The sequence below is a fragment of the Equus caballus genome, chromosome 10 (genome assembly GCF_041296265.1).
Source record: "Equus caballus isolate H_3958 breed thoroughbred chromosome 10, TB-T2T, whole genome shotgun sequence".
NCBI lineage: Eukaryota > Metazoa > Chordata > Mammalia > Perissodactyla > Equidae > Equus > Equus caballus.
The window spans coordinates 55,625,053-55,638,361 of NC_091693.1; the positions used below are offsets into that span (position 1 = coordinate 55,625,053).

Here is a 13,309-nt window from a genome sequence, read left to right on the forward strand (position 1 = left end):
TACTCTTCCTAAGCCTTGGATCATTTTATATTTAGACAAGCTGAGTGTGGTTATCTCAGGAAAAAATCATGCTTTAGGCTTTTGCAATATTTCTAACCTCAGAAAATTACCAGTGTTCCTGAAGTCTGAAATGACTATACCCAGAGGAGCTAATTTTCATCTGTGCTTTGAACTTACACAGAAACCACAGCTGCCTTTATCTCTCTGGCTTATAGGTTAATTTACCACTGGGTGTTCTCTTTGCTTCTCTTTGGTGTTATTTAGCTGATAAAAACTGCTTGGAAATATTGTAACTACCTGTCTTGCCCTTATTATATTGTCTGATTTGGTTCATATCAGTCAACCTCTCTCTGAAATTAAGTTTTGCTGTTGCCGAGAATGAATTGTTCCTTAGGGAAACCAGTAAAAATCCTGATTGTGTGCCACCTTTAGCATAAGTGTGCTAGGTAATTTTAGTTTTCCCTCAGTTTAAAAATCACTGTTTTCTCTTCTTCCCTACCTTTGAAGGGAGACGGGGGGAATTGATCATTATAAAGTCATTTAGTACTCACACTTTCAACTATAGCATCTCTACTAACAAGAATTTAAACTATCCCAATCAGCAAGAATTAATATTTAATAGAGCTGTTAAAAATAAAATGTATATCCCCCAATAATGATAAATAAATTAATATACCTAAGAGTTAAACTTTCAATTCAAACGAATAACACTCATTATTTGCTGAGTGAGGGTTAAAATCTTAAATCTTTCCTATTTTCAGCTCATTTTTGGATCCCTCCTGAAAACATTACTTTATTACTAGCAGCTGAAAAGTCTCCCTAGGGCTGTTCACCAGGTGTGGTTTCTTGCAAAGGACACAGAGAAAAAATTACAGTTATTCTAATAAACAGGAGAAAGGACAACATGATTTATTTTTTTAAAAAGGGAAAAAACAGATTTCAAGGTGGTAGAATTAATATTTGTGAAGTTTACATATCCTTCACATTACCTAAGTCACTCCATCAACCACTGTTTTCTTCGAATGCTCCAAATTCGGAGACATAATTAAAGTGGAACAGTCGAAGAGGAAACAGTTAAAGGCTCAGACTCATAGTTAAAGAAAAGAATTTGAATAAAACTATATGGGAAACATTTAAATAGACCAAAGACACGGAGATGCAGCCATGGTGCGCACTTATTAAGAAGAATGAGTTATATCTATGTAGACTGACCTGTAAAAACAGCTGTGACTTATCAATTAAAAAACAAAGATACTACATGGTAATGTATACAGTATGACCCCAGTTTTGTAAAATGGATAAACAAGCAATTAAAACTAAACATGATAGAAGGTTATAAGTTTCTGTAACTATAGAGGAAAATATGTAAGTACACAGAGCCAATGGTTAACATTGTTTACCTCAGGAAGGTATAATTAGAAAAAATGAAGTAGACATTAAAGTTTTCTTTTGTAGTTTTATATTGCTTTGACTATCGAACATGAATGTTTATTACCTTATAATTAAACAAAACAAAATGTAAGAAGACAAAAAGACAAACTATATATCAAGGAAGACACATATATCATATATGGGAGAGAATCTCTGATTTAATCAATAAGCATTTATTGAGTACCAGGAACTGGGCATATAGCTTAGATATGGTGCATTTGACTACCAGCAATAGAAAATCCAACCCAAACTAGTTTAATTAAAGTCATTTATTGGTGCACATAACCAGAAGTCCAGCAGTGATGTGGTTTCAAGAGTGACATAATCCATAGACTCCAGCTCCATTTCACTGAGATTTTCTTGGCTTTCCCATCCTCTGAGCATTGACTTTGTTCTCAATCTGCTAGGAATAATCAGACTTATTTCCAAGTATCACATGTCCAGAAGAAGAGAGAAGCTTCCAAAAAGGAAGCGTCCCCAGGAAATGAAGTAAATGCCCCCAGCAAATCTCTCCTTGTACCTCACTGGCTCAAATTTCATCACATTCCCAATCTTGAAAAACTCGTTGGCAAAGAAGATGGATACTAGATAACCCTGATTGGTTACTTTTAGAGTGGGGTTGAGGATGGTCTCCCAAGGGACATAGACTGAGTTGGGGAGGGGACAGAGTAGACATCTGAACAGGGTTCCATTAGCAAAGAAAATGGGGAATCGATGATGACGATCAAACAGTGAACAATGGTGACACGGTCCTTGCCCTAATGACTTTACACTGTTGCAGAAGGCAAGCAATAAACAAGCAATTATGACTGTGAAGAGCATTATGAAAAAGGAAGCATACTGTGCTATGCCCTGGGAACAGACAGCAAAGGATTTATCGTTGACAAGTTGGGGTAGGAAGGTTTACAGAAGACCACCCCGAGGAATGCACATGACCTGAAGAGAGGAAGGAGAAAACAGAGCATGTGAAGATAGGAAGATCAGCAAGCATGACAGGTTTAAATAACTGAGAACAGTGCAGCTGGCAAGAGCCTAGACAACCTGATGCACAGATTATGTCTTCTGTATATGGGAAAAACTCTTACAAATTACCAAGACAAAGATGAAAGCCCAGAGAGAAAAATGTGCAAAGTAGTTCACACATAGAAATAGAAAGGGTAAATGAAGATACGAAATATTGTGTGGTCCACTACCAGTCAAAGAAGTGCATTTTGGAGGCTGGCCCTGTGGTTGAGTGGTTAAGTTCACAAGCTCCGCTTTGGCAGCCCAGGGTTTTGCTGGTTCGGATCCTCAGTGCGAACATGGACATGGCACCACTCATCAGGCCATGCTGAGGCAGCGTCCCACAGCACAACCAGAGGCACTCACAACTAGAATATACAACTATGTACTGGGGGCGATTTGTGGGGAAGAAGAAGGGAAAAATTGCATTTTGAAATAAATATCTTCCACTTTTCATTTACCAAAATTAAAATTAATTCCATAGTCAAATCTTAGGTTAGGACGTAGGTACTCGCCAGAGTGAATATAAATTCATACAACTTTTCTAGAATGTAATTTGACAATAAATCCCCCCAAACTTAAAAGATGACAACCTTCTGGACTTTGCAGTTTCATTCCTTAGAATTTATCTAAAACAAGCAAACAAAAAACACAAAGTGGGTAAATATGTTCAGGGATATTCATCACAGCATTATATGTAATAGCAGAAAAATTAAAAACAAATTAAGTGCCCAATAAACAATACAGGTTAAATAAATAATGGCATATTGTATTGATAGTCATTTTTATAAAGTATATTATAATAGTGAATGACTGTTATTAAATGAAAAACAAATTACAGTAATATTACAATCTGATTGGTTTCACTTAGTAATAATATATGTGCAAAAAGAAAGAATGAAGAGATATATATGTGTGTTATCAGTGGGCATTTCTTCCTTTTATTGAGGTCATATTGGCTTACAATATTGTGTACATTTCAGGTGTAGATCACTATGTTTCAGTTTCTGTATAGACTGCATCATGTTCACCACCAACAGTCCAGTTTTTATCCATCACCATACATATGTGGTCCTTCAGCCCTTTCACCCTCCCTCTACCCCCTCCTCTTCAGGTAACCACTATGCTGTTCTCCTTATCTATGTGTTTGTTTATCTTCCACATATGAGTGAAACCATATGGTGTGTGTCTTTCTCTGTCCGACTTATTTCACCTAGCATAATACCCTCAAGGTCCATCCATGTTGTCACAAATGGCACAATATTGTCTTTTCTTATGGCTAAGTAGCATTCCATTGTATATATATATGCGACATCTTCCTTATCCATTCTTCCATTGATGGGTACTCGGGTTGCTTCCATGTCTTGGCTATCATGAATAATGCTTCAATGAACATGGGAGTGCATATATCTTTTTGAATTACTGATTTTATATTCTTTGGATAAATGTCCAGTACTGACATAGTTGGATCATATGGTATTTCCATTTTTAATTGTTTGAGAAATCTCCATACTGTTTTCCTTAGTGGCTACACCAGTTAGCATTCCCACAGGCGGTGTATAAGATTTCCCTCTTCTCCACATCCTCTCCAACACTTGTTATTTATTGACTTGTTAATTATAGCCATTCTGATGGGTGTGAGGTGATATCTCATTGTAGTTTTGAATTGCACTTCATCAGTGGGTATTTCTTAATTTTTTGTGTTTTGCAGCATCCTTCAGATTTTCTATAATAAACACGTTTTCATTTTATAATAAAAAGGGAGACATTTTTAAAAAGAAAATCAAAGTAAACCTTTCTTTGGAGGCACAGTAATCAAAGCAAAACTATTTTCCATACAACTATATCAATTGACAGATTCTTGTTATTAGAGAGAGGGCTGAGAGATTGTGAATTCAAGTCATTATGATGAAGGCAGTAGATAATATCTGTCATATAATAAAGGAGTAAGATATCTGTGTCCTGTAATTTCTTCTTTAAAGCAAATATTTACTTTATAATTAAATTGGTGAGAAGTAAGACAGAATTGGAGAGAACAATCCTTGGTCCTATTGCAGCACCTGTTGAAAGGATGGGCAAATAAGCTTTCATGTGGGATACAAGTTCATCCCCATCATTATGACTTCTCACTAACATTAATGGGATGAACTCTGCATGCCAGGTGTCTTACAAACATTATTTTATTTCCAAATCTCTTAAGAACAGTGAAGGATAGATTTTCTTTTCGCTCTTTCTCAGATGAGAAAACAAAGCCTCAGAAGTTAAACAACTGGTCAAGTGAAGACGTGAACCATATCTGCTGCAGTTCTAAGTTCATGTTCTTTCCTCTACACTAATCTGCCTCCCCACAGGACACTTTTTTACATCAACAACCCACATTATTAACATTTCCAATAGCTGCATTTCCACATCCAGTAATTGATTCAATATTTATTGAAGGACAACACATCCCAGTGACTATATAAGGGGATGGAATAGCAAAAACATGTTGCTTCCCTTCACCATGTACCAAGTCCATAATGAAGACTATGGGGAAAAGCAAACAAACGATTACAAGGGAGTATAATGAGAGAGATGAACCCTGATGAGGGGCATCTAACTCAGAATGGCATTGAAAGGGAAAGTTTCTGGGAGGCATTGATATCTCATTTTCATTTCAATGAATGAATCAGAATTCACCATGTGAATATACGTGGCAAACACACAAGCAGAGAAGAAAGAACTTGAGAAATGTATGTGTTCATACAACAGCATGGCAGTACTGGAGTATGAAATGCAAGTTAAGTGGTAAAAGGACATGGGTCCAGAGAGGTAGATAGGAGTCAGATCATATGCTCTGCTCAGGAGCTTGAACTTCTTCCTAAAGGAAAAGGGGATACAAATATTTTAGCTCACATACTTCTCTAAGTAAAAAAAAAAACCTTTTTCATTTCTTGTCAATAATGTATACTAATTATTTACATTTACACACATGGACTACCGTTGTAAAATATTTGTCAGAATAGAATTCCATTTAAGGTTGATCACTTAGGCTACAGTGTGGAAGGTGGATTTACAGGAGGCAAGACTGAAGCCTATTACAGAAATCAAAATGAAAAGAGAAGACTGAGGGACTGGTCTACAATGGGTGGGAATGGAAAGAAAGGGATGAGCTTAAGAAATTTTAAAGAAATAGAATTGACAGAACGTAGGGACCAATTAAATGGTAGAGAGATGCCCAAGAATAAAGGATGAAACACAAGTCTCTGGCCTGTTAAACTGGTTGAATGATTATGTCATACAAAGAAATGGGATATAAAGGAAAAAGGCAGGTGTGTGTTGTGATGGGAGTTGAGCATATGAGGTAATATCTGTTGTAATATCTTCTCTTTCATTTCTGATTATTTATTTGAGCCTTCTCTCTTTTTTTCCTAGTGAGTCCCAGTAAGGGGTTGTCAATTTTGTTTATCTTTTCAAAGAACCAACTCTTAGTTTCATTGATCTTTTCTGTTGTCTTTTTAGTCTCTATTTTATTTATTTCTTCTCTGATTTGTATTATTTCCTTCCTTCTACTCAGTTTGGGCTTTGTTTGTTCTTCTTTTTCTAGCTCTGTTAGGTGTAGTATTTGATTGTTTATTTTAGGTTTTTCTTGTTTCTTGTGGTAGGCCTATATTACTATAAACTTCCCTCTTAGTTCCACTTTTGCTGCATCCCGTAGATTTTTGGTATGCTGTGTTTCCATTTGCTTTTGTCTCCAGGTATTTTTTTATTTCTCCCTTGACTTCTTCATTGATCCAAAAGTAGTTCAGTAGCATGTTTCCTCTACATATTTGTGATTTTTCCAGTTTTCTTCTTGTAGTTGATTTCTAGTTTTATACCATTGTGGTTGGAAAAGATGCATGATATGATTTCAATCTTCTTAAATTTATTGAGACTTGTTCTGTTTCCCAACATATGATCTATCTTTGAGAATGTTCCACATGCACTGGAGAAGAATGTGTATTCCGCTACCTTTGGATGGAATGTTCTACATAGAGCTATAAAGTCCATCTGACCTAGTGTTTCATTTAAGGCCACTGTTCCTTAGTTGGCCTTCTGACTGGATGATCTATCCACTGATGTTAGTGGGGTATTAAAGTCCCCTACAATTATTGTGTTGTTGTCAATTTCTCCCTTTAGGTCTGTTAATAGTTGCTTTATATACTTTGGTGCTCCTATTTTAGGTACATATCTATTAATGAATGTTATGGCTTCTTGGTGGAATGTCCCTTTTATCATTATATAATATCCATCTTTGTCTCTTGTTATCTTTTTTGGCTTGAAGTCTATTTGGTCTAAGTATTGCTACACCTGCTTTCTTTTGGTTGCCATTTGCTTGGATTATCATCTCCCATCCCTTCACTCTAAGCCAATGTTTGTCTTTAGAGCTGAAATGGTCTCCTGGAGGCAGCATATTGTTGGGTCTTGTTTTTGAATCCATCCGGCCATTCTGAGTCTTTGATTGGTGAATTCAGTCCTTTTACATTTAGGGTGATTATTGATATATAAGGGCTTAATACTACCATTTTATCTCTTGTTTTCTAGTTGTTCTGTATTTCTATTGTTTCTTTTTTCCTGTGTTTCTGTGTGCAATTTCAGTTTGATAGTTTTCTGTGACGTGTTTCTCAGTTTCTTCTTTTTTTCTGTTTTGTGACTCTGCTCTGTGATTACCATGAGGTTTGCATAAAAGATCTCATAAATGAGATAGTCCTTTTTCTGCTGACACCATCTTCTCTCCATTTGCCTATGCAGCTTCTCTCCTTTTCCTCTTCACTTTCTAAGTTTTTGTTGTCACAAATTAACTCTTTTCATATTATGACTTTGTTACCAAATTGAAGTGGTTATACTTATTTTTAATGCTTTCTTTCTCTTTAGCCTTTATGTTACACTTAAGTATTTACTAACCTATTCTAGTATCAAGTTGCAATTTTCTGATTCTATCTGTCTATTTATCTTCTTGCTTAAAGCTTTGTATATCTTTGCATTTTTGTTTCAATAGGAGAGCTCTTTTCAAGATTTCTTAAAAGGCAGGTCTAGTGGCAATGAACTCCCTCAGCCTTTGTTTGTCTGGGAAAGCCTTTATCTCTCCTTCATATCTGAAGGATAACTTTGCTGTATACAGTATTCTTTGCTGACAGTTTTTATCTTTCCATATTTGAATATATCATTCCACTCTCCCCTAGTCTGTAGAGTTTCTGCAGAGAAATCCACTGATAGCCTAATGCTGGTTCCTTTGCAGGTTACTATTTTCCTCTCTCTGGCTGTCCTTAATATTCTTTCTCTGTCATTGACTTTTGATAGTTTTAATATACTGTGTCTTGGAGAAGACCGGTCTTTTACATAGAGATAGTTGGTGTTCTATTAGCTTCATGTACTTGTATATCAAGTTCCTTTCCCAGGTTTAGGAAGTTCACTATTATTTCTTTAAATAAGTTCTCTGCTCCTTCTCTTATCCTTCTGGGATACCCACTATTCTTATCTTGCTTTTCCTAATTGAGTGAGATATTTCTCCTATAATCTCTCCATTTTTTAAAAATCTTAGTTCTCTCTCCTCTTCCATCTGAATAATCTCTAGATGTCTATCTTTGAGCTCACTTAATTCTCTTTTCCATATGGTCTGCTCTATTTCCAATGCTTTCTACTTTATAATTCATCTCATTTATTGTGTTCTTCAGCTCCAGAATTCCTATTTGGTTCTTTTTCAGAGTTTCAATCTCTTTGGTGAAGTACTCCTTCTGTTCACCAATTTTATTCCTGAGCTCATTGATTTGTCTTTCTGAGTTTTCTTGTAACTTGCTGAGTTTCTTCATGACAGCTATTTGGAATTCTCTGTCAGTTAGATCACAATTTTTCTGTGACTTCAAGTTTAGTTTCTTGAGAATTATCATTTTATTTTTGTGATACTGTGTCACTGTAGCTTTTCGTGGTACTTGATGAGTTATTCCTCTGCTGGCACATTTGTGTTAGCCAACACCTTTCTTATTTGGTTACTTTGATTCTGAGTGCTTCTGGTTGTATGCAAGAGCCTGCACTTTCCACCCTCCACTGCCTCTGCCAGAGGTGTCATCAGTGCCCTTGTTGTGTTGCTTGTGTCTCTGAGATTGCTGATGCCTTGCTGCTTACAGTGTCACTGCAGTTGTGAGTGTCACCACTGGGGTTACTGGGCTGGTGAGTACTTCAGCTGCTTCTGGAGTCACCTGGTCATGGGCTCCCCTACTGTGGCAGGAGGAGGGGGAGAGTTTGGCTGGAGCCAGGGTCATGGGCTACTCCACCATGTTCAGGTTTTTTGGGTCTGTAGGTGCTGCTGCCAAAGGTGAAGGAGCTGAAGTTGCAGGGAGACGTTTTGTATTGTGAGTTTGTTACCAAATTGAAGTGGTTATAGCTGTTTTTAATACAACTACATTAAAAATATGGGGGTACCGGGGGTCATGGGCTCTGCTGTCATTGTTACCTGGCTCTCTGCAGGCTCTCTATGGGTTTGGGAGCTGCTGATGAATGTTCCACCTGTGCTGCTGCTCCTGAGTTTTCTGGGGATGTTGGCACCACTGCTGCTGAGGTGCTGGTTGTTCTGGTGTCACTGCCATTGCCAAGATGGGCCACCTCTTTTGGATATATACTCCTTGATTATCTCTTTGTATGACAAAAATTGTCTAAAATAATTTTCTATAGAGATAACAAGAAGATAATCCAGTCATTATTCTAATGTGATTGCTCAAAATTTACCTGTTAATATTAATGGTTGGAATGTATAAAACATGAGACTTCAACATAGACACTTGTCATTTGTAATACTGCTAAACTTTCTGCCTTGCAAACACAGCAATTCTGGTAAATTCTACTTCACATTATTCCCATCCCAAAAGAAATATATGTGAACTGAACTTTTTATTGCATTATTAAATATGTAACAGGAAGAGAACTTCCGATTTTACTAGGCTTCAATGAGAAGTGAATTCTCCACTTACAGTTTTACATATGTGAAGATTGGAAGAATTTTCCACAGATTAGCTTCTGGCTCCAAACATTTCAAATATTGTTTCTCCTCCATTATCCTCATACTTCCGGTGCCAGGCACCAAAAGATGCATTCGTACAGCACCTTCAAGTTACAATGCAGTGTGAGTCAGCACAGTGGAGAGTAGGAGTATTCCTGGAAGCCATTCCTACACAAGGCTTGCTAGCAATAACTTAACTGTATATACATCCCACTAAACCTACACGAAAATGTGTCCCCAATTCAATTTGGATCCCAAAATGCCTACAAACTCCCAAAACACAAAGGAAATTTGACAGAAGGTAAGTCAAACTGGAAATAGACAATGGTCTTAGAGTGAGTGAGAAAGTATATACAGAAAAATTACCATTAATATATCTTACTTTTGCACAGCATACAAATACATATAACCCTGTGAACACATTGCTAAGTTTCCACCCAGAGCCTAGAAAGAGACTCAGGCAAGTAAGATGCTCTGAAGCTTATTTAACCTTCATTGGCTTTATGGTAAGCCCGCTCTGGCTGTGAGAGATATGCAGGTAGAGAGGAAGACTTTACAAATACAGGAGAGGGCACAATGATAATTGAGGGCTTCCTATGAAGGACAGAAGGTTGGAGTGCAGGACGCAGGAGCAGGAAAGGAGGTAAAAGTCACTTCAATATAGGCAAATTTGTGTATGTCGGAACAGGAAGGTGAGGGACAGCTTACCTTTTATCCACAATTTTCTATAGGAAGTAAAAGGCAAGGCTGTCTGCTGAAGGTGAACGGAGAGTTGTGCCAAAAGAAGAATAGCAGTTTAGGAATAAGCATTTTTGGAACCTCTAAAAGAGATGACATAGCAATGTGAAAAGTTTGCTGAGTAGTGCTGAAGTCAAAATAAAGTTGGAGAACACGAACTTGAAATGTCACCAATTTTAGGGTTGTGTGATAGTCTCCAGCAGCATTCAGCAGCTCAGCTGAGAGACCTAACGTAATGGAAATCTGTTGATTTTTGACCATTCAATAATCATAGACCATCATTTTAGTCATTGTACCCCAACTTGTCTCTAGAGAACCACCCACACTTTGTCTCACTTTTAGCCCATAGTACACTTACGGGCTGCAGGGTGGAGCATGTTCCCTATGCCCAAACCGGATTCATTGGTTTTCTGTCACTTACAATGGAAAGAGTGCTCAATGAATTAAAAAAAAAAGGAACTGGAAGTGGGATAATGTAAGTAATGGATAAAAAAGATAGAATAGGCAAAAGTAAGGTAGAAAGTAACAAGCACTTTCCATCTTGGGCAGGGAAGTTGGTAATCTTTGATGAGAAGTAGTGAAATATTTAACCTTGTATCTTGGGATTGAGACCAGGTGTCCCTTGGAACTTTCCAATAAAAGACTTGATAGGAAAAGAGTTAGGAGTTCAGAGAGAGTTATTTGCTGTGGCCTTATATAAGGTTGTACAAAGAAAAGATTCACTTAGGCTGAAATTGGCCCATCTGAAAGCAGGAAGGAATTAAAATTATGACTATGTTAATGCAAACCATTTCTGCCTGTGGCCTGAAATCTGAGATAGCTAAAAATCCAATGAAATGAAACCAGGGGTTGGAAAATGGAATGTTCTACTGTCAGTTATAGTTCTTGCTAGGAAAGGCAGGGAAGAATTGCTCCAGGAGACAAAGTTGGGATATGTTCCCATGCACCTATCTGCTGTTACACACTCTAGGAGTGAGTGACAAAGGGAACGACTAAGCTAACTGCAAAGAAGAAGCTGGAAGGAGGCTAGGCGCAAAAGGCAAATTACTGATGACACCTACCAGAGCCATTGTTTGATTTTATCCCTAGGCAGAGACCAAAATGCAACCCATTCAGTTGAGAGTCAAGAACACCAGCCGATGTCTGAGACTAAGGAAGGCCAGCTGCTAAGAGATTGAAATTTCCATGCCAAGTTTCACAACTCAAAAACTATGTCTTGATACAATGTCTGATTTTGGGTTGCTAGCCCATGGAACTCAGGGAATGATAAGGGGCCTGGAGGGTGGAAAGCCTCATAAGCTGTTAAGGAAGTTGCTTTGTTTGAGCTCTAAAGCAACTCCCAGGACCCCGATATTTTACTAACCCTAAGTAGACTGCTCCAAGACAACACTATTAGATAGCTCATTCTCTCCAATATCCATCGGAGATGTAGCCATAGAAAGCAATGGACAAGAGAGAATCTCCTAGAAAGCAGGATAGGGATCAAACTATTTATTGAATATTCTGATTCAGTGAGTTTTGGTTAGGCCTCTGTACTTTTCATAAGCTAAATGGGTTTGTTACACACACACACACACACACACACACACACACACAAATATTTGGAATAAAGTACTTTAGAGGTAAAAGAATCTGAGATATATGCAACTTAGGGCGCTGAGCTTTATTGAGAGTTTGTCCCATCTGTTCAAATGAAGTCCCAGCAAGAGAGCTGCAGATTAAGGTCTTGGTGATCTACAGGAATCTGGGGAATTCCTGAACTCGGTGAAATATTTTCCCAAGGAAGCTTGCAGCCACAATTCCAGGGGCATAACTTGAATCATAATTAAGGAGTTAAAACAGGAATTTATAGCCAAGCATCAGCTCCTGGGAGTAAACTGAACTCATAAATGCAAGAATTAAGAAACGAGGTCAGAAGGTAGGAGAATATCATTCATGAGTCATCACATGGGACACATGAGGATGATTAAGATCTACATTTATATGGAAAGCCTGTATGTCTTTTGGTTGACCTCCAGGACCAGTCATTCCGTGTGATCTTCCATCCAGACATTCATGGGTCATGAGCCTCCCCCAGGGCCCATCTATCAGTGGTAATCAGTGGGATTTACTCAGACTTGAATAATTCTGGGCAGCTCAGTAGCTGGGCCTATGCACCAGGATCCAAAGAACAGGATTTTCTATAACTAGCATCCCATGGGTCTGTGCCCAGCCCATCTCAGTCCCATGAGCACCCAGAGTTCACTGGTTTACTGAAATAAAAGAACAGGAAGGAAGGGAGAAGAGAAAAACCAGCAGTTGCACTTACAAGAGCAGGCTGCACATCTCCCTTCACTGGGTAAAGAGCACCTTGAACAGACGGAGAGGAATACTCAAAGAAGTAACTGGTTTCTCCGGTATACAATTGTAAACATGCCCACTGATTGCACTTTCATATAGCAGGAGCACACTTCCTCCACACACATAGCTTATCTCCAGTTCTCAGCCAGTGAGCCGATGCAGTTGGCTTGCCAGCTAATCTTCTATCCACAGACAACTGACTTTGCGGTCTATACTAATAAATGATGTAACTGTCCAGAAAGCCTTCCTGTCAGACACTCAGGTTCTCGTTGTTCCTGGATAAAACCTGTGCTGGCAAACAGAACTCCAAGACACAGCAACACATTGACTGATGCCCCAGTAGAGGTGGCAGATGGTGGTGGAGGCACTTGCTGCCAGGCAAGAACAATCTGACATGGCCTGAAATACTTCCAGAAATCCTGCATGGTGTTCTAGGAGCAGTCTGGCTGGTCATGAGTGTGGGATTATTCATCTACTTGTCTCCTTCTCAGCCAGGACATTAAGATTCATTCTGCCTCACCCATAAATTTCACAGCCTGGGGTACAGAGTTCATCAACAGCATAAAGACATTGAGGTGCTAGACTGTGTCAGGGGAAATCTTTGTGCTAAGAGTATCAGAGGGAAGCTGAGGGCCCTGCACATAGGGGAACTCTCCTGGGCCACTATCATTGAGGGATGCTTACATCTCAAGTGGCTTCTTCTCTTTGGGACACTCTGGCCAGAAACAAAGGGGTCACTGCTGGCTCTACTGTGGCAGAAAAAGCTATGTTGTTACCAAACCTCAT

General features: G+C 38.4%; 1 long non-coding RNA gene across 1 annotated transcript; it reads right to left on the bottom strand.

The window, feature by feature from the left end:
* Window positions 1–3,347: 3,347 nt before the first annotated feature.
* LOC138915801 (uncharacterized) lies at window positions 3,348–9,727 on the bottom strand. Its single transcript, XR_011422104.1, has 3 exons — window positions 9,417–9,727; window positions 8,903–9,114; window positions 3,348–5,293 (listed from the first exon to the last, which is right to left on the bottom strand). It is a non-coding gene; the product is annotated as an uncharacterized lncRNA (long non-coding RNA).
* Between the last annotated feature and the right edge of the window lie 3,582 nt (window positions 9,728–13,309).